This window comes from Schistocerca gregaria, chromosome 5, assembly GCF_023897955.1.
Source record: "Schistocerca gregaria isolate iqSchGreg1 chromosome 5, iqSchGreg1.2, whole genome shotgun sequence".
In the NCBI taxonomy this organism is placed as follows: Eukaryota; Metazoa; Arthropoda; class Insecta; order Orthoptera; family Acrididae; genus Schistocerca; species Schistocerca gregaria.
In genome coordinates, this window is record NC_064924.1 from 575,678,590 (window position 1) to 575,696,439 (window position 17,850).

The 17,850-nt window shown below is 48.9% G+C and overlaps 29 non-coding genes across 29 annotated transcripts; all 29 read right to left on the reverse strand.

Moving 5' to 3' along the window:
• Positions 1-417: 417 nt before the first annotated feature.
• Positions 418-491, reverse strand: Trnan-guu (transfer RNA asparagine (anticodon GUU)). Its single transcript has one exon. It is a non-coding gene; the product is annotated as a tRNA-Asn (tRNA).
• A 318-nt stretch (positions 492-809) lies between these two features.
• Trnat-cgu (transfer RNA threonine (anticodon CGU)) lies at positions 810-881 on the reverse strand. The gene has a single exon. It is a non-coding gene; the product is annotated as a tRNA-Thr (tRNA).
• A 689-nt stretch (positions 882-1,570) lies between these two features.
• On the reverse strand, positions 1,571-1,644 carry Trnan-guu (transfer RNA asparagine (anticodon GUU)). The gene has a single exon. It is a non-coding gene; the product is annotated as a tRNA-Asn (tRNA).
• A 318-nt stretch (positions 1,645-1,962) lies between these two features.
• On the reverse strand, positions 1,963-2,034 carry Trnat-cgu (transfer RNA threonine (anticodon CGU)). Its single transcript has one exon. It is a non-coding gene; the product is annotated as a tRNA-Thr (tRNA).
• Positions 2,035-2,723: 689 nt separating this feature from the next.
• On the reverse strand, positions 2,724-2,797 carry Trnan-guu (transfer RNA asparagine (anticodon GUU)). Its single transcript has one exon. It is a non-coding gene; the product is annotated as a tRNA-Asn (tRNA).
• A 318-nt stretch (positions 2,798-3,115) lies between these two features.
• On the reverse strand, positions 3,116-3,187 carry Trnat-cgu (transfer RNA threonine (anticodon CGU)). Its single transcript has one exon. It is a non-coding gene; the product is annotated as a tRNA-Thr (tRNA).
• Positions 3,188-3,876: 689 nt separating this feature from the next.
• On the reverse strand, positions 3,877-3,950 carry Trnan-guu (transfer RNA asparagine (anticodon GUU)). Its single transcript has one exon. It is a non-coding gene; the product is annotated as a tRNA-Asn (tRNA).
• Positions 3,951-4,268: 318 nt separating this feature from the next.
• On the reverse strand, positions 4,269-4,340 carry Trnat-cgu (transfer RNA threonine (anticodon CGU)). Its single transcript has one exon. It is a non-coding gene; the product is annotated as a tRNA-Thr (tRNA).
• A 689-nt stretch (positions 4,341-5,029) lies between these two features.
• Positions 5,030-5,103, reverse strand: Trnan-guu (transfer RNA asparagine (anticodon GUU)). The gene has a single exon. It is a non-coding gene; the product is annotated as a tRNA-Asn (tRNA).
• Positions 5,104-5,421: 318 nt separating this feature from the next.
• On the reverse strand, positions 5,422-5,493 carry Trnat-cgu (transfer RNA threonine (anticodon CGU)). The gene has a single exon. It is a non-coding gene; the product is annotated as a tRNA-Thr (tRNA).
• Positions 5,494-6,508: 1,015 nt separating this feature from the next.
• Positions 6,509-6,582, reverse strand: Trnan-guu (transfer RNA asparagine (anticodon GUU)). Its single transcript has one exon. It is a non-coding gene; the product is annotated as a tRNA-Asn (tRNA).
• Positions 6,583-6,900: 318 nt separating this feature from the next.
• Trnat-cgu (transfer RNA threonine (anticodon CGU)) lies at positions 6,901-6,972 on the reverse strand. Its single transcript has one exon. It is a non-coding gene; the product is annotated as a tRNA-Thr (tRNA).
• A 689-nt stretch (positions 6,973-7,661) lies between these two features.
• Trnan-guu (transfer RNA asparagine (anticodon GUU)) lies at positions 7,662-7,735 on the reverse strand. The gene has a single exon. It is a non-coding gene; the product is annotated as a tRNA-Asn (tRNA).
• A 318-nt stretch (positions 7,736-8,053) lies between these two features.
• On the reverse strand, positions 8,054-8,125 carry Trnat-cgu (transfer RNA threonine (anticodon CGU)). Its single transcript has one exon. It is a non-coding gene; the product is annotated as a tRNA-Thr (tRNA).
• Positions 8,126-8,814: 689 nt separating this feature from the next.
• On the reverse strand, positions 8,815-8,888 carry Trnan-guu (transfer RNA asparagine (anticodon GUU)). Its single transcript has one exon. It is a non-coding gene; the product is annotated as a tRNA-Asn (tRNA).
• A 318-nt stretch (positions 8,889-9,206) lies between these two features.
• Positions 9,207-9,278, reverse strand: Trnat-cgu (transfer RNA threonine (anticodon CGU)). Its single transcript has one exon. It is a non-coding gene; the product is annotated as a tRNA-Thr (tRNA).
• Positions 9,279-10,293: 1,015 nt separating this feature from the next.
• Positions 10,294-10,367, reverse strand: Trnan-guu (transfer RNA asparagine (anticodon GUU)). Its single transcript has one exon. It is a non-coding gene; the product is annotated as a tRNA-Asn (tRNA).
• Positions 10,368-10,685: 318 nt separating this feature from the next.
• On the reverse strand, positions 10,686-10,757 carry Trnat-cgu (transfer RNA threonine (anticodon CGU)). The gene has a single exon. It is a non-coding gene; the product is annotated as a tRNA-Thr (tRNA).
• Positions 10,758-11,771: 1,014 nt separating this feature from the next.
• On the reverse strand, positions 11,772-11,845 carry Trnan-guu (transfer RNA asparagine (anticodon GUU)). The gene has a single exon. It is a non-coding gene; the product is annotated as a tRNA-Asn (tRNA).
• A 318-nt stretch (positions 11,846-12,163) lies between these two features.
• On the reverse strand, positions 12,164-12,235 carry Trnat-cgu (transfer RNA threonine (anticodon CGU)). Its single transcript has one exon. It is a non-coding gene; the product is annotated as a tRNA-Thr (tRNA).
• Positions 12,236-12,924: 689 nt separating this feature from the next.
• Positions 12,925-12,998, reverse strand: Trnan-guu (transfer RNA asparagine (anticodon GUU)). The gene has a single exon. It is a non-coding gene; the product is annotated as a tRNA-Asn (tRNA).
• A 318-nt stretch (positions 12,999-13,316) lies between these two features.
• Positions 13,317-13,388, reverse strand: Trnat-cgu (transfer RNA threonine (anticodon CGU)). Its single transcript has one exon. It is a non-coding gene; the product is annotated as a tRNA-Thr (tRNA).
• A 688-nt stretch (positions 13,389-14,076) lies between these two features.
• Trnan-guu (transfer RNA asparagine (anticodon GUU)) lies at positions 14,077-14,150 on the reverse strand. The gene has a single exon. It is a non-coding gene; the product is annotated as a tRNA-Asn (tRNA).
• Positions 14,151-14,468: 318 nt separating this feature from the next.
• On the reverse strand, positions 14,469-14,540 carry Trnat-cgu (transfer RNA threonine (anticodon CGU)). The gene has a single exon. It is a non-coding gene; the product is annotated as a tRNA-Thr (tRNA).
• A 688-nt stretch (positions 14,541-15,228) lies between these two features.
• Trnan-guu (transfer RNA asparagine (anticodon GUU)) lies at positions 15,229-15,302 on the reverse strand. The gene has a single exon. It is a non-coding gene; the product is annotated as a tRNA-Asn (tRNA).
• A 318-nt stretch (positions 15,303-15,620) lies between these two features.
• Trnat-cgu (transfer RNA threonine (anticodon CGU)) lies at positions 15,621-15,692 on the reverse strand. Its single transcript has one exon. It is a non-coding gene; the product is annotated as a tRNA-Thr (tRNA).
• Positions 15,693-16,380: 688 nt separating this feature from the next.
• On the reverse strand, positions 16,381-16,454 carry Trnan-guu (transfer RNA asparagine (anticodon GUU)). The gene has a single exon. It is a non-coding gene; the product is annotated as a tRNA-Asn (tRNA).
• Positions 16,455-16,772: 318 nt separating this feature from the next.
• On the reverse strand, positions 16,773-16,844 carry Trnat-cgu (transfer RNA threonine (anticodon CGU)). Its single transcript has one exon. It is a non-coding gene; the product is annotated as a tRNA-Thr (tRNA).
• A 688-nt stretch (positions 16,845-17,532) lies between these two features.
• On the reverse strand, positions 17,533-17,606 carry Trnan-guu (transfer RNA asparagine (anticodon GUU)). Its single transcript has one exon. It is a non-coding gene; the product is annotated as a tRNA-Asn (tRNA).
• Between the last annotated feature and the right edge of the window lie 244 nt (positions 17,607-17,850).

Consider the following 17,850-nt stretch of genomic DNA (forward strand, 5'->3'; position numbering starts at 1 on the left):
CAGTTTGCTGTTGTTCACAGTGGCACTGGCGTTGCCCATGGGGCTTCATGTAAGGCGACTGCACGTCTCTCGGCCAACAGCGGCCTACTGCAGACCGACACTTAAGAGACACAAAATACAAATCGACATCGAGAGACAGGCCCTGTCATATGGCACTCGCGACGTATACGCTCAAATTGAATGTAAATAAAACGTCTTTTGTAGTGGGCGTCGCTCCACTGCAGTGTCACACATGGTGAATAAATAGGAAAACAGTAGAACGTCTGTGTAGGGCCATGTTTTTACCTACAGTGCCACCTGCCTGAATGTGTATAAGCATCTGTGGCATCACTCCTTCGCAGCCAAATTGCCACACTAGCTGTGTATCTCTAACAAAGTTGATGTATGTCCTCACCTCGGTGACGGTTAAAACGATTTCGCCCCCGGGTGGGCTCGAACCACCAACCTTTCGGTTAACAGCCGAACGCGCTAGCCGATTGCGCCACGGAGGCGTTGACTTTGGCTCACTTGTGCTCTCTATATCAACGCAACTCGTACACATTCTGCAGGAATCTCGCAGAATGGTAGCATCTGCTTATGCCTCTTCACATGGATAACGTGCATGCACACTGTAGCGACGCTCATAAACGAATGACATTATACTACAAAATGCATACAAACCACTGTTCTGCCTATGCATTCAGAAAACCTCCTAGGCCAGTAGAATACTTGTCATAGGTTGTAGAACATCCCTTTCATTCAGTGTACTGCCATGTGATAGATATTGCTCGAGGTAGCTCCGCACGTTGCAGGAAAGATAAGAAAATGGATGCCTTCTGTGAGGTTCGAACTCACGACTCCTGTTTTACGAGACCAGTGCTCTACCAGTGAGCTAAGAAGGCGGCAGCTTTGAATTTGCGAGCTATCCCCGAATTCTCACATCATCACACTGAATCTTGCAGCCCTCGACCAGATAATTGATTTGGCGCACTGCTGCTTCTCGGAGTGTCCACATTGCCGTTCTCCAAATCTCTCGACTGTTTCGCCCTTACGATCGGCGACGACCGTCAGGCCACCAAACGTTTGCGGTCTGCAATTTCTTGTCCTAGTGCACAGCTTGTGGGATAACGTGGCTCGACTGCGAAATGCGCCTTTCGGCTCCACTCTCTGGCTACAGTTTGCTGTTGTTCACAGTGGCACTGGCGTTGCCCATGGGGCTTCATGTAAGGCGACTGCACGTCTCTCGGCCAACAGCGGCCTACTGCAGACCGACACTTAAGAGACACAAAATACAAATCGACATCGAGAGACAGGCCCTGTCATATGGCACTCGCGACGTATACGCTGAAATTGAATGTAAATAAAACGTCTTTTGTAGTGGGCGTCGCTCCACTGCAGTGTCACACATGGTGAATAAATAGGAAATCAGTAGAACGTCTGTGTAGGGCCATGTTTTTACCTACAGTGCCACCTGCCTGAATGTGTATAAGCATCTGTGGCGTCACTCCTTCGCAGCCAAATTGCCACACTAGCTGTGTATCTCTAACAAAGTTGATGTATGTCCTCACCTCGGTGACGGTTAAAACGATTTCGCCCCCGGGTGGGCTCGAACCACCAACCTTTCGGTTAACAGCCGAACGCGCTAGCCGATTGCGCCACGGAGGCGTTGACTTTGGCTCACTTGTGCTCTCTATATCAACGCAATTCGTACACATTCTGCAGGAATCTCGCAGAATGGTAGCATCTGCTTATGCCTCTTCACATGGATAACGTGCATGCACACTGTAGCGACGCTCATAAACGAATGACATTATACTACAAAATGCATACAAACCACTGTTCTGCCTATGCATTCAGAAAACCTCCTAGGCCAGTAGAATACTTGTCATAGGTTGTAGAACATCCCTTTCATTCAGTGTACTGCCATGTGATAGATATTGCTCGAGGTAGCTCCGCACGTTGCAGGAAAGTTAAGAAAATGGATGCCTTCTGTGAGGTTCGAACTCACGACTCCTGTTTTACGAGACCAGTGCTCTACCACTGAGCTAAGAAGGCGGCAGCTTTGAATTTGCGAGCTATCCCCGAATTCTCACATCATCACACTGAATCTTGCAGCCCTCGACCAGATAATTGATTTGGCGCACTGCTGCTTCTGGGAGTGTCCACATTGCCGTTCTCCAAATCTCTCGACTGTTTCGCCCTTACGATCGGCGACGACCGTCAGGCCACCAAACGTTTGCGGTCTGCAATTTCTTGTCCTAGTGCACAGCTTGTGGGATAACGTGGCTCGACTGCGAAATGCGCCTTTCGGCTCCACTCTCTGGCTACAGTTTGCTGTTGTTCACAGTGGCACTGGCGTTGCCCATGGGGCTTCATGTAAGGCGACTGCACGTCTCTCGGCCAACAGCGGCCTACTGCAGACCGACACTTAAGAGACACAAAATACAAATCGACATCGAGAGACAGGCCCTGTCATATGGCACTCGCGACGTATACGCTGAAATTGAATGTAAATAAAACGTCTTTTGTAGTGGGCGTCGCACCACTGCAGTGTCACACATGGTGAATAAATAGGAAAACAGTAGAACGTCTGTGTAGGGCCATGTTTTTACCTACAGTGCCACCTGCCTGAATGTGTATAAGCATCTGTGGCATCACTCCTTCGCAGCCAAATTGCCACACTAGCTGTGTATCTCTAACAAAGTTGATGTATGTCCTCACCTCGGTGACGGTTAAAACGATTTCGCCCCCGGTTGGGCTCTAACCACCATCCTTTCGGTTAACAGCCGAACGCGCTAGCCGATTGCGCCACGGAGGCGTTGACTTTGGCTCACTTGTGCTCTCTATATCAACGCAATTCGTACACATTCTGCAGGAATCTCGCAGAATGGTAGCATCTGCTTATGCCTCTTCACATGGATAACGTGCATGCACACTGTAGCGACGCTCATAAACGAATGACATTATACTACAAAATGCATACAAACCACTGTTCTGCCTATGCATTCAGAAAACCTCCTAGGCCAGTAGAATACTTGTCATAGGTTGTAGAACATCCCTTTCATTCAGTGTACTGCCATGTGATAGATATTGCTCGAGGTAGCTCCGCACGTTGCAGGAAAGTTAAGAAAATGGATGCCTTCTGTGAGGTTCGAACTCACGACTCCTGTTTTACGAGACCAGTGCTCTACCACTGAGCTAAGAAGGCGGCAGCTTTGAATTTGCGAGCTATCCCCGAATTCTCACATCATCACACTGAATCTTGCAGCCCTCGACCAGATAATTGATTTGGCGCACTGCTGCTTCTGGGAGTGTCCACATTGCCGTTCTCCAAATCTCTCGACTGTTTCGCCCTTACGATCGGCGACGACCGTCAGGCCACCAAACGTTTGCGGTCTGCAATTTCTTGTCCTAGTGCACAGCTTGTGGGATAACGTGGCTCGACTGCGAAACGCGCCTTTCGGCTCCACTCTCTGGCTACAGTTTGCTGTTGTTCACAGTGGCACTGGCGTTGCCCATGGGGCTTCATGTAAGGCGACTGCACGTCTCTCGGCCAACAGCGGCCTACTGCAGACCGACACTTAAGAGACACAAAATACAAATCGACATCGAGAGACAGGCCCTGTCATATGGCACTCGCGACGTATACGCTGAAATTGAATGTAAATAAAACGTCTTTTGTAGTGGGCGTCGCTCCACTGCAGTGTCACACATGGTGAATAAATAGGAAAACAGTAGAACGTCTGTGTAGGGCCATGTTTTTACCTACAGTGCCACCTGCCTGAATGTGTATAAGCATCTGTGGCATCACTCCTTCGCAGCCAAATTGCCACACTAGCTGTGTATCTCTAACAAAGTTGATGTATTTCCTCACCTCGGTGACGGTTAAAACGATTTCGCCCCCGGGTGGGCTCTAACCACCATCCTTTCGGTTAACAGCCGAACGCGCTAGCCAATTGCGCCACGGAGGCGTTGACTTTGGCTCACTTGTGCTCTCTATATCAACGCAATTCGTACACATTCTGCAGAAATCTCGCAGAATGGTAGCATCTGCTTATGCCTCTTCACATGGATAACGTGCATGCACACTGTAGCGACGCTCATAAACGAATGACATTATACTACAAAATGCATACAAACCACTGTTCTGCCTATGCATTCAGAAAACCTCCTAGGCCAGTAGAATACTTGTCATAGGTTGTAGAACATCCCTTTCATTCAGTGTACTGCCATGTGATAGATATTGCTCGAGGTAGCTCCGCACGTTGCAGGAAAGTTAAGAAAATGGATGCCTTCTGTGAGGTTCGAACTCACGACTCCTGTTTCACGAGACCAGTGCTCTGCCACTGAGCTAAGAAGGCGGCAGCTTTGAATTTGCGAGCTATCCCCGAATTCTCACATCATTACACTGAATCTTCCAGCCCTCAACCAGATAATTGATTTGGCGCACTGCTGCTTCTGGGAGTGTCCACATTGCCGTTCTCCAAATCTCTCGACTGTTTCGCCCTTACGATCGGCGACGACCGTCAGGCCACCAAACGTTTGCGGTCTGCAATTTCTTGTCCTAGTGCACAGCTTGTGGGATAACGTGGCTCGACTGCGAAATGCGCCTTTCGGCTCCACTCTCTGGCTACAGTTTGCTGTTGTTCACAGTGGCACTGGCGTTGCCCATGGGGCTTCATGTAAGGCGACTGCACGTCTCTCGGCCAACAGCGGCCTACTGCAGACCGACACTTAAGAGACACAAAATACAAATCGACATCGAGAGACAGGCCCTGTCATATGGCACTCGCGACGTATACGCTGAAATTGAATGTAAATAAAACGTCTTTTGTAGTGGGCGTCGCACCACTGCAGTGTCACACATGGTGAATAAATAGGAAAACAGTAGAACGTCTGTGTAGGGCCATGTTTTTACCTACAGTGCCACCTGCCTGAATGTGTATAAGCATCTGTGGCATCACTCCTTCGCAGCCAAATTGCCACACTAGCTGTGTATCTCTAACAAAGTTGATGTATGTCCTCACCTCGGTGACGGTTAAAACGATTTCGCCCCCGGTTGGGCTCTAACCACCATCCTTTCGGTTAACAGCCGAACGCGCTAGCCGATTGCGCCACGGAGGCGTTGACTTTGGCTCACTTGTGCTCTCTATATCAACGCAATTCGTACACATTCTGCAGGAATCTCGCAGAATGGTAGCATCTGCTTATGCCTCTTCACATGGATAACGTGCATGCACACTGTAGCGACGCTCATAAACGAATGACATTATACTACAAAATGCATACAAACCACTGTTCTGCCTATGCATTCAGAAAACCTCCTAGGCCAGTAGAATACTTGTCATAGGTTGTAGAACATCCCTTTCATTCAGTGTACTGCCATGTGATAGATATTGCTCGAGGTAGCTCCGCACGTTGCAGGAAAGTTAAGAAAATGGATGCCTTCTGTGAGGTTCGAACTCACGACTCCTGTTTTACGAGACCAGTGCTCTACCACTGAGCTAAGAAGGCGGCAGCTTTGAATTTGCGAGCTATCCCCGAATTCTCACATCATCACACTGAATCTTGCAGCCCTCGACCAGATAATTGATTTGGCGCACTGCTGCTTCTGGGAGTGTCCACATTGCCGTTCTCCAAATCTCTCGACTGTTTCGCCCTTACGATCGGCGACGACCGTCAGGCCACCAAACGTTTGCGGTCTGCAATTTCTTGTCCTAGTGCACAGCTTGTGGGATAACGTGGCTCGACTGCGAAATGCGCCTTTCGGCTCCACTCTCTGGCTACAGTTTGCTGTTGTTCACAGTGGCACTGGCGTTGCCCATGGGGCTTCATGTAAGGCGACTGCACGTCTCTCGGCCAACAGCGGCCTACTGCAGACCGACACTTAAGAGACACAAAATACAAATCGACATCGAGAGACAGGCCCTGTCATATGGCACTCGCGACGTATACGCTGAAATTGAATGTAAATAAAACGTCTTTTGTAGTGGGCGTCGCACCACTGCAGTGTCACACATGGTGAATAAATAGGAAAACAGTAGAACGTCTGTGTAGGGCCATGTTTTTGCCTACAGTGCCACCTGCCTGAATGTGTATAAGCATCTGTGGCATCACTCCTTCGCAGCCAAATTGCCACACTAGCTGTGTATCTCTAACAAAGTTGATGTATGTCCTTCGCTCGGCCAACAGCGGCCTACTGCAGACTGACACTTAAGAGACACAAAATACAAATCGACATCGAGAGACAGGCCCTGTCATATGGCACTCGCGACGTATACGCTCAAATTGAATGTAAATAAAACGTCTTTTGTAGTGGGCGTCGCTCCACTGCAGTGTCACACATGGTGAATAAATAGGAAAACAGTAGAACGTCTGTGTAGGGCCATGTTTTTACCTACAGTGCCACCTGCCTGAATGTGTATAAGCATCTGTGGCATCACTCCTTCGCAGCCAAATTGCCACACTAGCTGTGTATCTCTAACAAAGTTGATGTATGTCCTCACCTCGGTGACGGTTAAAACGATTTCGCCCCCGGGTGAGCTCGAACCACCAACCTTTCGGTTAACAGCCGAACGCGCTAGCCTATTGCGCCACGGAGGCGTCGATTTTGGCTCACTTGTGCTCTCTATATCAACGCAATTCGTACACATTCTGCAGGAATCTCGCAGAATGGTAGCATCTGCTTTTGCCTCTTCACATGGATAACGTGCATGCACACTGTAGCGACGCTCATAAACGAATGACATTATACTACAAAATGCATACAAACCACTGTTCTGCCTATGCATTCAGAAAACCTCCTAGGCCAGTAGAATACTTGACATAGGTTGTAGAACATCCCTTTCATTCAGTGTACTGCCATGTGATAGATATTGCTCGAGGTAGCTCCGCACGTTGCAGGAAAGTTAAAAAAATGGATGCCTTCTGTGAGGTTCGAACTCACGATTCCTGGTTTACGAGACCAGTGCTCTACCACTGAGCTAAGAATGCGGCAGCTTTGAATTTGCGAGCTATCCCCGAATTCTCACTTCATCACACTGAATCTTGCAGCCCTCGACCAGATAATTGATTTGGCGCACTGCTGCTGCTATGAGTGTCCACATTGCCGTTCTCCAAATCTCTCGACTGTTTCGCCCTTACGATCGGCGACGACCGTCAGGCCACCAAACGTTTGCGGTCTGCAATTTCTTGTCCTAGTGCACAGCTTGTGGGATAACGTGGCTCGACTGCGAAACGCGCCTTTCGGCTCCACTCTCTGGCTACAGTTTGCTGTTGTTCACAGTGGCACTGGCGTTGCCCATGGGGCTTCATGTAAGGCGACTGCACGTCTCTCGGCCAACAGCGGCCTACTGCAGACCGACACTTAAGAGACACAAAATACAAATCGACATCGAGAGACAGGCCCTGTCATATGGCACTCGCGACGTATACGCTGAAATTGAATGTAAATAAAACGTCTTTTGTAGTGGGCGTCGCTCCACTGCAGTGTCACACATGGTGAATAAATAGGAAAACAGTAGAACGTCTGTGTAGGGCCATGTTTTTACCTACAGTGCCACCTGCCTGAATGTGTATAAGCATCTGTGGCATCACTCCTTCGCAGCCAAATTGCCACACTAGCTGTGTATCTCTAACAAAGTTGATGTATTTCCTCACCTCGGTGACGGTTAAAACGATTTCGCCCCCGGGTGGGCTCTAACCACCATCCTTTCGGTTAACAGCCGAACGCGCTAGCCGATTGCGCCACGGAGGCGTTGACTTTGGCTCACTTGTGCTCTCTATATCAATGCAATTCGTACACATTCTGCAGGAACCTCGCAGAATGGTAGCATCTGCTTATGCCTCTTCACATGGATAACGTGCATGCACACTGTAGCGACGCTCATAAACGAATGACATTATACTACAAAATGCATACAAACCACTGTTCTGCCTATGCATTCAGAAAACCTCCTAGGCATGTAGAATACTTGTCATAGGTTGTAGAACATCCCTTTCATTCAGTGTACTGCCATGTGATAGATATTGCTCGAGGTAGCTCCGCACGTTGCAGGAAAGTTAAGAAAATGGATGCCTTCTGTGAGGTTCGAACTCACGACTCCTGTTTCACGAGACCAGTGCTCTGCCACTGAGCTAAGAAGGCGGCAGCTTTGAATTTGCGAGCTATCCCCGAATTCTCACATCATTACACTGAATCTTCCAGCCCTCGACCAGATAATTGATTTGGCGCACTGCTGCTTCTGGGAGTGTCCACATTGCCGTTCTCCAAATCTCTCGACTGTTTCGCCCTTACGATCGGCGACGACCGTCAGGCCACCAAACGTTTGCGGTCTGCAATTTCTTGTCCTAGTGCACAGCTTGTGGGATAACGTGGCTCGACTGCGAAATGCGCCTTTCGGCTCCACTCTCTGGCTACAGTTTGCTGTTGTTCACAGTGGCACTGGCGTTGCCCATGGGGCTTCATGTAAGGCGACTGCACGTCTCTCGGCCAACAGCGGCCTACTGCAGACCGACACTTAAGAGACACAAAATACAAATCGACATCGAGAGACAGGCCCTGTCATATGGCACTCGCGACGTATACGCTGAAATTGAATGTAAATAAAACGTCTTTTGTAGTGGGCGTCGCTCCACTGCAGTGTCACACATGGTGAATAAATAGGAAAACAGTAGAACGTCTGTGTAGGGCCATGTTTTTACCTACAGTGCCACCTGCCTGAATGTGTATAAGCATCTGTGGCATCACTCCTTCGCAGCCAAATTGCCACACTAGCTGTGTATCTCTAACAAAGTTGATGTATGTCCTCACCTCGGTGACGGTTAAAACGATTTCGCCCCCGGTTGGGCTCTAACCACCATCCTTTCGGTTAACAGCCGAACGCGCTAGCCGATTGCGCCACGGAGGCGTTGACTTTGGCTCACTTGTGCTCTCTATATCAACGCAATTCGTACACATTCTGCAGGAATCTCGCAGAATGGTAGCATCTGCTTATGCCTCTTCACATGGATAACGTGCATGCACACTGTAGCGACGCTCATAAACGAATGACATTATACTACAAAATGCATACAAACCACTGTTCTGCCTATGCATTCAGAAAACCTCCTAGGCCAGTAGAATACTTGTCATAGGTTGTAGAACATCCCTTTCATTCAGTGTACTGCCATGTGATAGATATTGCTCGAGGTAGCTCCGCACGTTGCAGGAAAGTTAAGAAAATGGATGCCTTCTGTGAGGTTCGAACTCACGACTCCTGTTTTACGAGACCAGTGCTCTACCACTGAGCTAAGAAGGCGGCAGCTTTGAATTTGCGAGCTATCCCCGAATTCTCACATCATCACACTGAATCTTGCAGCCCTCGACCAGATAATTGATTTGGCGCACTGCTGCTTCTGGGAGTGTCCACATTGCCGTTCTCCAAATCTCTCGACTGTTTCGCCCTTACGATCGGCGACGACCGTCAGGCCACCAAACGTTTGCGGTCTGCAATTTCTTGTCCTAGTGCACAGCTTGTGGGATAACGTGGCTCGACTGCGAAATGCGCCTTTCGGCTCCACTCTCTGGCTACAGTTTGCTGTTGTTCACAGTGGCACTGGCGTTGCCCATGGGGCTTCATGTAAGGCGACTGCACGTCTCTCGGCCAACAGCGGCCTACTGCAGACCGACACTTAAGAGACACAAAATACAAATCGACATCGAGAGACAGGCCCTGTCATATGGCACTCGCGACGTATACGCTGAAATTGAATGTAAATAAAACGTCTTTTGTAGTGGGCGTCGCACCACTGCAGTGTCACACATGGTGAATAAATAGGAAAACAGTAGGACGTCTGTGTAGGGCCATGTTTTTGCCTACAGTGCCACCTGCCTGAATGTGTATAAGCATCTGTGGCATCACTCCTTCGCAGCCAAATTGCCACACTAGCTGTGTATCTCTAACAAAGTTGATGTATGTCCTTCGCTCGGCCAACAGCGGCCTACTGCAGACTGACACTTAAGAGACACAAAATACAAATCGACATCGAGAGACAGGCCCTGTCATATGGCACTCGCGACGTATACGCTCAAATTGAATGTAAATAAAACGTCTTTTGTAGTGGGCGTCGCTCCACTGCAGTGTCACACATGGTGAATAAATAGGAAAACAGTAGAACGTCTGTGTAGGGCCATGTTTTTACCTACAGTGCCACCTGCCTGAATGTGTATAAGCATCTGTGGCATCACTCCTTCGCAGCCAAATTGCCACACTAGCTGTGTATCTCTAACAAAGTTGATGTATGTCCTCACCTCGGTGACGGTTAAAACGATTTCGCCCCCGGGTGGGCTCGAACCACCAACCTTTCGGTTAACAGCCGAACGCGCTAGCCGATTGCGCCACGGAGGCGTCGACTTTGGCTCACTTGTGCTCTCTATATCAACGCAATTCGTACACATTCTGCAGGAATCTCGCAGAATGGTAGCATCTGCTTATGCCTCTTCACATGGATAACGTGCATGCACACTGTAGCGACGCTCATAAACGAATGACATTATACTACAAAATGCATACAAACCACTGTTCTGCCTATGCATTCAGAAAACCTCCTAGGCCAGTAGAATACTTGACATAGGTTGTAGAACATCCCTTTCATTCAGTGTACTGCCATGTGATAGATATTGCTCGAGGTAGCTCCGCACGTTGCAGGAAAGTTAAAAAAATGGATGCCTTCTGTGAGGTTCGAACTCACGATTCCTGGTTTACGAGACCAGTGCTCTACCACTGAGCTAAGAATGCGGCAGCTTTGAATTTGCGAGCTATCCCCGAATTCACACTTCATCACACTGAATCTTGCAACCCTAGACCAGATAATTGATTTGGCGCACTGCTGCTGCTGGGAGTGTCCACATTGCCGTTCTCCAAATCTCTCGACTGTTTCGCCCTTACGATCGGCGACGACCGTCGGGCCACCAAAAGTTTGCGGTCTGCAATTTCTTGACCAGTGCACAGCTTGTGGGGTAACGTGGCTCGACTGCGAAATCCGCCTTTCGGCTCCACTCTCTGGCTACAGTTTGCTGTTGTTCACAGTGGCACTGGCGTTGCCCATGGGGCTTCATGTAAGGCGACTGCACGTCGCTCGGCCAACAGCGGCCTACTGCAGATCGACACTTAAGAGACACAAAATACAAATCGACATCGAGAGACAGGCCCTGTCATATGGCACTCGCGACGTATACGCTGAAATTGAATGTAAATAAAACGTCTTTTGTAGTGGGCGTCGCTCCACTGCAGTGTCACACATGGTGAATAAATAGGAAAACAGTAGAACGTCTGTATAGGGCCATGTTTTTGCCTACAGTGCCACCTGTCTGAATGTGTATAAGCATCTGTGGCATCACTCCTTCGCAGCCAAATTGCCACACTAGCTGTGTATCTCTAACAAAGTTGATGTATGTCCTTCGCTCGGCCAACAGCGGCCTACTGCAGACTGACACTTAAGAGACACAAAATACAAATCGACATCGAGAGACAGGCCCTGTCATATGGCACTCGCGACGTATACGCTCAAATTGAATGTAAATAAAACGTCTTTTGTAGTGGGCGTCGCTCCACTGCAGTGTCACACATGGTGAATAAATAGGAAAACAGTAGAACGTCTGTGTAGGGCCATGTTTTTACCTACAGTGCCACCTGCCTGAATGTGTATAAGCATCTGTGGCATCACTCCTTCGCAGCCAAATTGCCACACTAGCTGTGTATCTCTAACAAAGTTGATGTATGTCCTCACCTCGGTGACGGTTAAAACGATTTCGCCCCCGGGTGAGCTCGAACCACCAACCTTTCGGTTAACAGCCGAACGCGCTAGCCGATTGCGCCACGGAGGCGTCGATTTTGGCTCACTTATGCTCTCTATATCAACGCAATTCGTACACATTCTGCAGGAATCTCGCAGAATGGTAGCATCTGCTTTTGCCTCTTCACATGGATAACGTGCATGCACACTGTAGCGACGCTCATAAACGAATGACATTATACTACAAAATGCATACAAACCACTGTTCTGCCTATGCATTCAGAAAACCTCCTAGGCCAGTAGAATACTTGACATAGGTTGTAGAACATCCCTTTCATTCAGTGTACTGCCATGTGATAGATATTGCTCGAGGTAGCTCCGCACGTTGCAGGAAAGTTAAAAAAATGGATGCCTTCTGTGAGGTTCGAACTCACGATTCCTGGTTTACGAGACCAGTGCTCTACCACTGAGCTAAGAATGCGGCAGCTTTGAATTTGCGAGCTATCCCCGAATTCTCACTTCATCACACTGAATCTTGCAGCCCTCGACCAGATAATTGATTTGGCGCACTGCTGCTGCTGGGAGTGTCCACATTGCCGTTCTCCAAATCTCTCGACTGTTTCGCCCTTACGATCGGCGACGACCGTCAGGCCACCAAACGTTTGCGGTCTGCAATTTCTTGTCCTAGTGCACAGCTTGTGGGATAACGTGGCTCGACTGCGAAATGCGCCTTTCGGCTCCACTCTCTGGCTACAGTTTGCTGTTGTTCACAGTGGCACTGGCGTTGCCCATGGGGCTTCATGTAAGGCGACTGCACGTCGCTCGGCCAACAGCGGCCTACTGCAGACCGACACTTAAGAGACACAAAATACAAATCGACATCGAGAGACAGGCCCTGTCATATGGCACTCGCGACGTATACGCTCAAATTGAATGTAAATAAAACGTCTTTTGTAGTGGGCGTCGCTCCACTGCAGTGTCACACATGGTGAATAAATAGGAAAACAGTAGAACGTCTGTGTAGGGCCATGTTTTTACCTACAGTGCCACCTGCCTGAATGTGTATAAGCATCTGTGGCATCACTCCTTCGCAGCCAAATTGCCACACTAGCTGTGTATCTCTAACAAAGTTGATGTATGTCCTCACCTCGGTGACGGTTAAAACGATTTCGCCCCTGGGTGGGCTCGAACCAACAAACTTTCGGTTAACAGCCGAACGCGCTAGCCGATTGCGCCACGGGGGCGTTGTCTTTGGCTCACTTGTGCTCTCTATATCAACGCAATTCGTACACATTCTGCAGGAATCTCGCAGAATGGTAGCATCTGCTTATGCCTCTTCACATGGATAACGTGCATGCACACTGTAGCGACGCTCATAAATGAATGACATTATACTACAAAATGCATACAAACCACTGCTCTGCCTATGCATTCAGAAAACCTCCTAGGCCAGTAGAATACTTGACATAGGTTGTAGAACATCCCTTTCATTCAGTGTACTGCCATGTGATAGATATTGCTCGAGGTAGCTCCGCACGTTGCAGGAAAGTTAAAAAAATTGATGCCTTCTGTGAGGTTCGAACTCACGATTCCTGGTTTACGAGACCAGTGCTCTACCTCTGAGCTAAGAAGGCGGCAGCTTTGAATTTGCGAGCTATCCCCGAATTCTCACTTCATCACACTGAATCTTGCAGCCCTCGACGAGATAATTGATTTGGCGCACTGCTGCTGCTGGGAGTGTCCACATTGCCGTTCTCCAAATCTCTCGACTGTTTCGCCCTTACGATCGGCGACGACCGTCAGGCCACCAAACGTTTGCGGTCTGCAATTTCTTGTCCTAGTGCACAGCTTGTGGGATAACGTGGCTCGACTGCGAAATGCGCCTTTCGGCTCCACTCTCTGGCTACAGTTTGCTGTTGTTCACAGTGGCACTGGCGTTGCCCATGGGGCTTCATGTAAGACGACTGCACGTCGCTCGGCCAACAGCGGCCTACTGCAGACCGACACTTAAGAGACACAAAATACAAATCGACATCGAGAGACAGGCCCTGTCATATGGCACCGCGACGTGTACGCTTAAATTGAATGTAAATAAAACGTCTTTTGTAGTGGGCGTCGCTCCACTGCAGTGTCACACATGGTGAATAAATTGGAAAACAGTAGAACGTCTGTGTAGGGCCATGTTTTTACCTACAGTGCCACTCGCCTGAATGTGTATAAGCATCTGTTTCATCACTCCTTCGCAGCCAAATTGCCACACTAGCTGTGTATCTCTAACAAAGTTGATGTATGTCCTCACCTAGGTGACGGTTAAAACTATTTCGCCCCCGGGTGGGCTCGAACCACCAACCTTTCGGTTAACAGCCGAACGCGCTAGCCGATTGCGCCACGGTGGCGTCGATTTTGGCTCACTTTTGCTCTCTATATCAACGCAATTCGTACACATTCTGCAGGAATCTCGCAGAATGGTAGCATCTGCTTATGCCTCTTCACATGGATAACGTGCATGCACACTGTAGCGACGCTCATAAACGAATGACATTATACTACAAAATGCTTACAAACCACTGTTCTGCCTATGCATTCAGAAAACCTCCTAGGCCAGTAGAATACTTGACATAGGTTGTAGAACATCCCTTTCATTCAGTGTACTGCCATGTGATAGATATTGCTCGAGGTAGCTCCGCACGTTGCAGGAAAGTTAAAAAAATGGATGCCTTCTGTGGGGTTCGAACTCACGACTCTTGGTTTACGAGACCAGTGCTCTACCACTGAGCTAAGAAGGCGGCAGCTTTGAATTTGCGAGCTATCCCCGAATTCTCACTTCATCACACTGAATCTTGCAGCCCTCGACCAGATAATTGATTTGGCGCACTGCTGCTGCTGGGAGTGTCCACATTGCCGTTCTCCAAATCTCTCGACAGTTTCGCCCTTACGATCGGCGACGACCGTCAGGCCACCAAAAGTTTGCGGTCTGCAATTTCTTGTCCTAGTGCACAGCTTGTGGGATAACGTGGCTCGACTGCGAAATGCGCCTTTCGGCTCCACTCTCTGGCTACAGTTTGCTGTTGTTCACAGTGGCACTGGCGTTGCCCATGGGGCTTCATGTAAGGCGACTGCACGTCGCTCGGCCAACAGCGGCCTACTGCAGACCGACACTTAAGAGACACAAAATACAAATCGACATCGAGAGACAGGCCCTGTCATATGGCACCGCGACGTGTACGCTTAAATTGAATGTAAATAAAACGTCTCTTGTAGTGGGCGTCGCTCCACTGCAGTGTCACACATGGTGAATAAATAGGAAAACAGTAGAACGTCTGTGTAGGGCCATGTTTTTACCTACAGTGCCACTCGCCTGAATGTGTATAAGCATCTGTTTCATCACTCCTTCGCAGCCAAATTGCCACACTAGCTGTGTGTCTCTAACAAAGTTGATGTATGTCCTCACCTCGGTGACGGTTAAAACGATTTCGCCCCCGGGTGGGCTCGAACCACCAACCTTTCGGTTAACAGCCGAACGCGCTAGCCGATTGCGCCACGGAGGCGTTGACTTTGGCTCACTTGTGCTCTCTATATCAACGCAATTCGTACACATTCTGCAGGAATCTCGCAGAATGGTAGCATCTGCTTATGCCTCTTCACATGGATAACGTGCATGCACACTGTAGCGACGCTCATAAACGAATGACATTATACTACAAAATGCATACAAACCACTGTTCTCCCTATGCATTCAGAAAACCTCCTAGGCCAGTACAATACTTGACATAGGTTGTAGAACATCCCTTTCATTCAGTGTACTGCCATGTGATAGATATTGCTCGAGGTAGCTCCGCACGTTGCAGGAAAGTTAAAAAAATGGATGCCTTCTGTGAGGTTCGAACTCACGACTCTTGGTTTACGAGACCAGTGCTCTACCACTGAGCTAAGAAGGCGGCACCTTTGAATTTGCGAGCTATCCCCGAATTCTCACTTCATCACACTGAATCTTGCAGCCCTCGACCAGATAATTGATTTGGCGCACTGCTGCTGCTGGGAGTGTCCACATTGCCATTCTCCAAATCTCTCGACTGTTTCGCCCTTACGATCGGCGACGACCGTCAGGCCATCAAACGTTTGCGGTCTGCAATTTCTTGTCCTAGTGCACAGCTTGTGGGATAACGTGGCTCGACTGCGAAATGCGCCTTTCGGCTCCACTCTCTGGCTACAGTTTGCTGTTGTTCACAGTGGCACTGGCGTTGCCCATGGGGCTTCATGTAAGGCGACTGCACGTCGCTCGGCCAACAGCGGCCTACTGCAGACCGACACTTAAGAGACACAAAATACAAATCGACATCGAGAGACAGGCCCTGTCATATGGCACCGCGACGTGTACGCTTAAATTGAATGTAAATAAAACGTCTTTTGTAGTGGGCGTCGCTCCACTGCAGTGTCACACATGGTGAATAAATAGGAAAACAGTAGAACGTCTGTGTAGGGCCATGTTTTTACCTACAGTGCCACCTGCCTGAATGTGTATAAGCATCTGTGGCATCACTCCTTCGCAGCCAAATTGCCACACTAGCTGTGTATCTCTAACAAAGTTGATGTATGTCCTCACCTCGGTGACGGTTAAAACGATTTCGCCCCCAGGTGGGCTCGAACCACCAACCTTTCGGTTAACAGCCGAACGCGTTAGCCGATTGCGCCACGGAGGCGTTGACTTTGGCTCACTTGTGCTCTCTATATCAACGCAATTCGTACACATTCTGCAGGAATCTCGCAGAATGGTAGCATCTGCTTATGCCTCTTCACATGGATAACGTGCATGCACACTGTAGCGACGCTCATAAACGAATGACATTATACTACAAAATGCATACAAACCACTGTTCTCCCTATGCATTCAGAAAACCTCCTAGGCCAGTACAATACTTGACATAGGTTGTAGAACATCCCTTTCATTCAGTGTACTGCCATGTGATAGATATTGCTCGAGGTAGCTCCGCACGTTGCAGGAAAGTTAAAAAAATTGATGCCTTCTGTGAGGTTCGAACTCACGATTCCTGGTTTACGAGACCAGTGCTCTACCACTGAGCTAAGAAGGCGGCAGCTTTGAATTTGCGAGCTATCCCCGAATTCTCACTTCATCACACTGAATCTTGCAGCCCTCGACGAGATAATTGATTTGGCGCACTGCTGCTGCTGGGAGTGTCCACATTGCCGTTCTCCAAATCTCTCGACTGTTTCGCCCTTACGATCGGCGACGACCGTCAGGCCACCAAACGTTTGCGGTCTGCAATTTCTTGTCCTAGTGCACAGCTTGTGGGATAACGTGGCTCGACTGCGAAATGCGCCTTTCGGCTCCACTCTCTGGCTACAGTTTGCTGTTGTTCACAGTGGCACTGGCGTTGCCCATGGGGCTTCATGTAAGACGACTGCACGTCGCTCGGCCAACAGCGGCCTACTGCAGACCGACACTTAAGAGACACAAAATACAAATCGACATCGAGAGACAGGCCCTGTCATATGGCACCGCGACGTGTACGCTTAAATTGAATGTAAATAAAACGTCTTTTGTAGTGGGCGTCGCTCCACTGCAGTGTCACACATGGTGAATAAATTGGAAAACAGTAGAACGTCTGTGTAGGGCCATGTTTTTACCTACAGTGCCACTCGCCTGAATGTGTATAAGCATCTGTTTCATCACTCCTTCGCAGCCAAATTGCCACACTAGCTGTGTGTCTCTAACAAAGTTGATGTATGTCCTCACCTCGGTGACGGTTAAAACGATTTCGCCCCCGGGTGGGCTCGAACCACCAACCTTTCGGTTAACAGCCGAACGCGCTAGCCGATTGCGCCACGGTGGCGTCGATTTTGGCTCACTTTTGCTCTCTATATCAACGCAATTCGTACACATTCTGCAGGAATCTCGCAGAATGGTAGCATCTGCTTATGCCTCTTCACATGGATAACGTGCATGCACACTGTAGCGACGCTCATAAACGAATGACATTATACTACAAAATGCTTACAAACCACTGTTCTGCCTATGCATTCAGAAAACCTCCTAGGCCAGTAGAATACTTGACATAGGTTGTAGAACATCCCTTT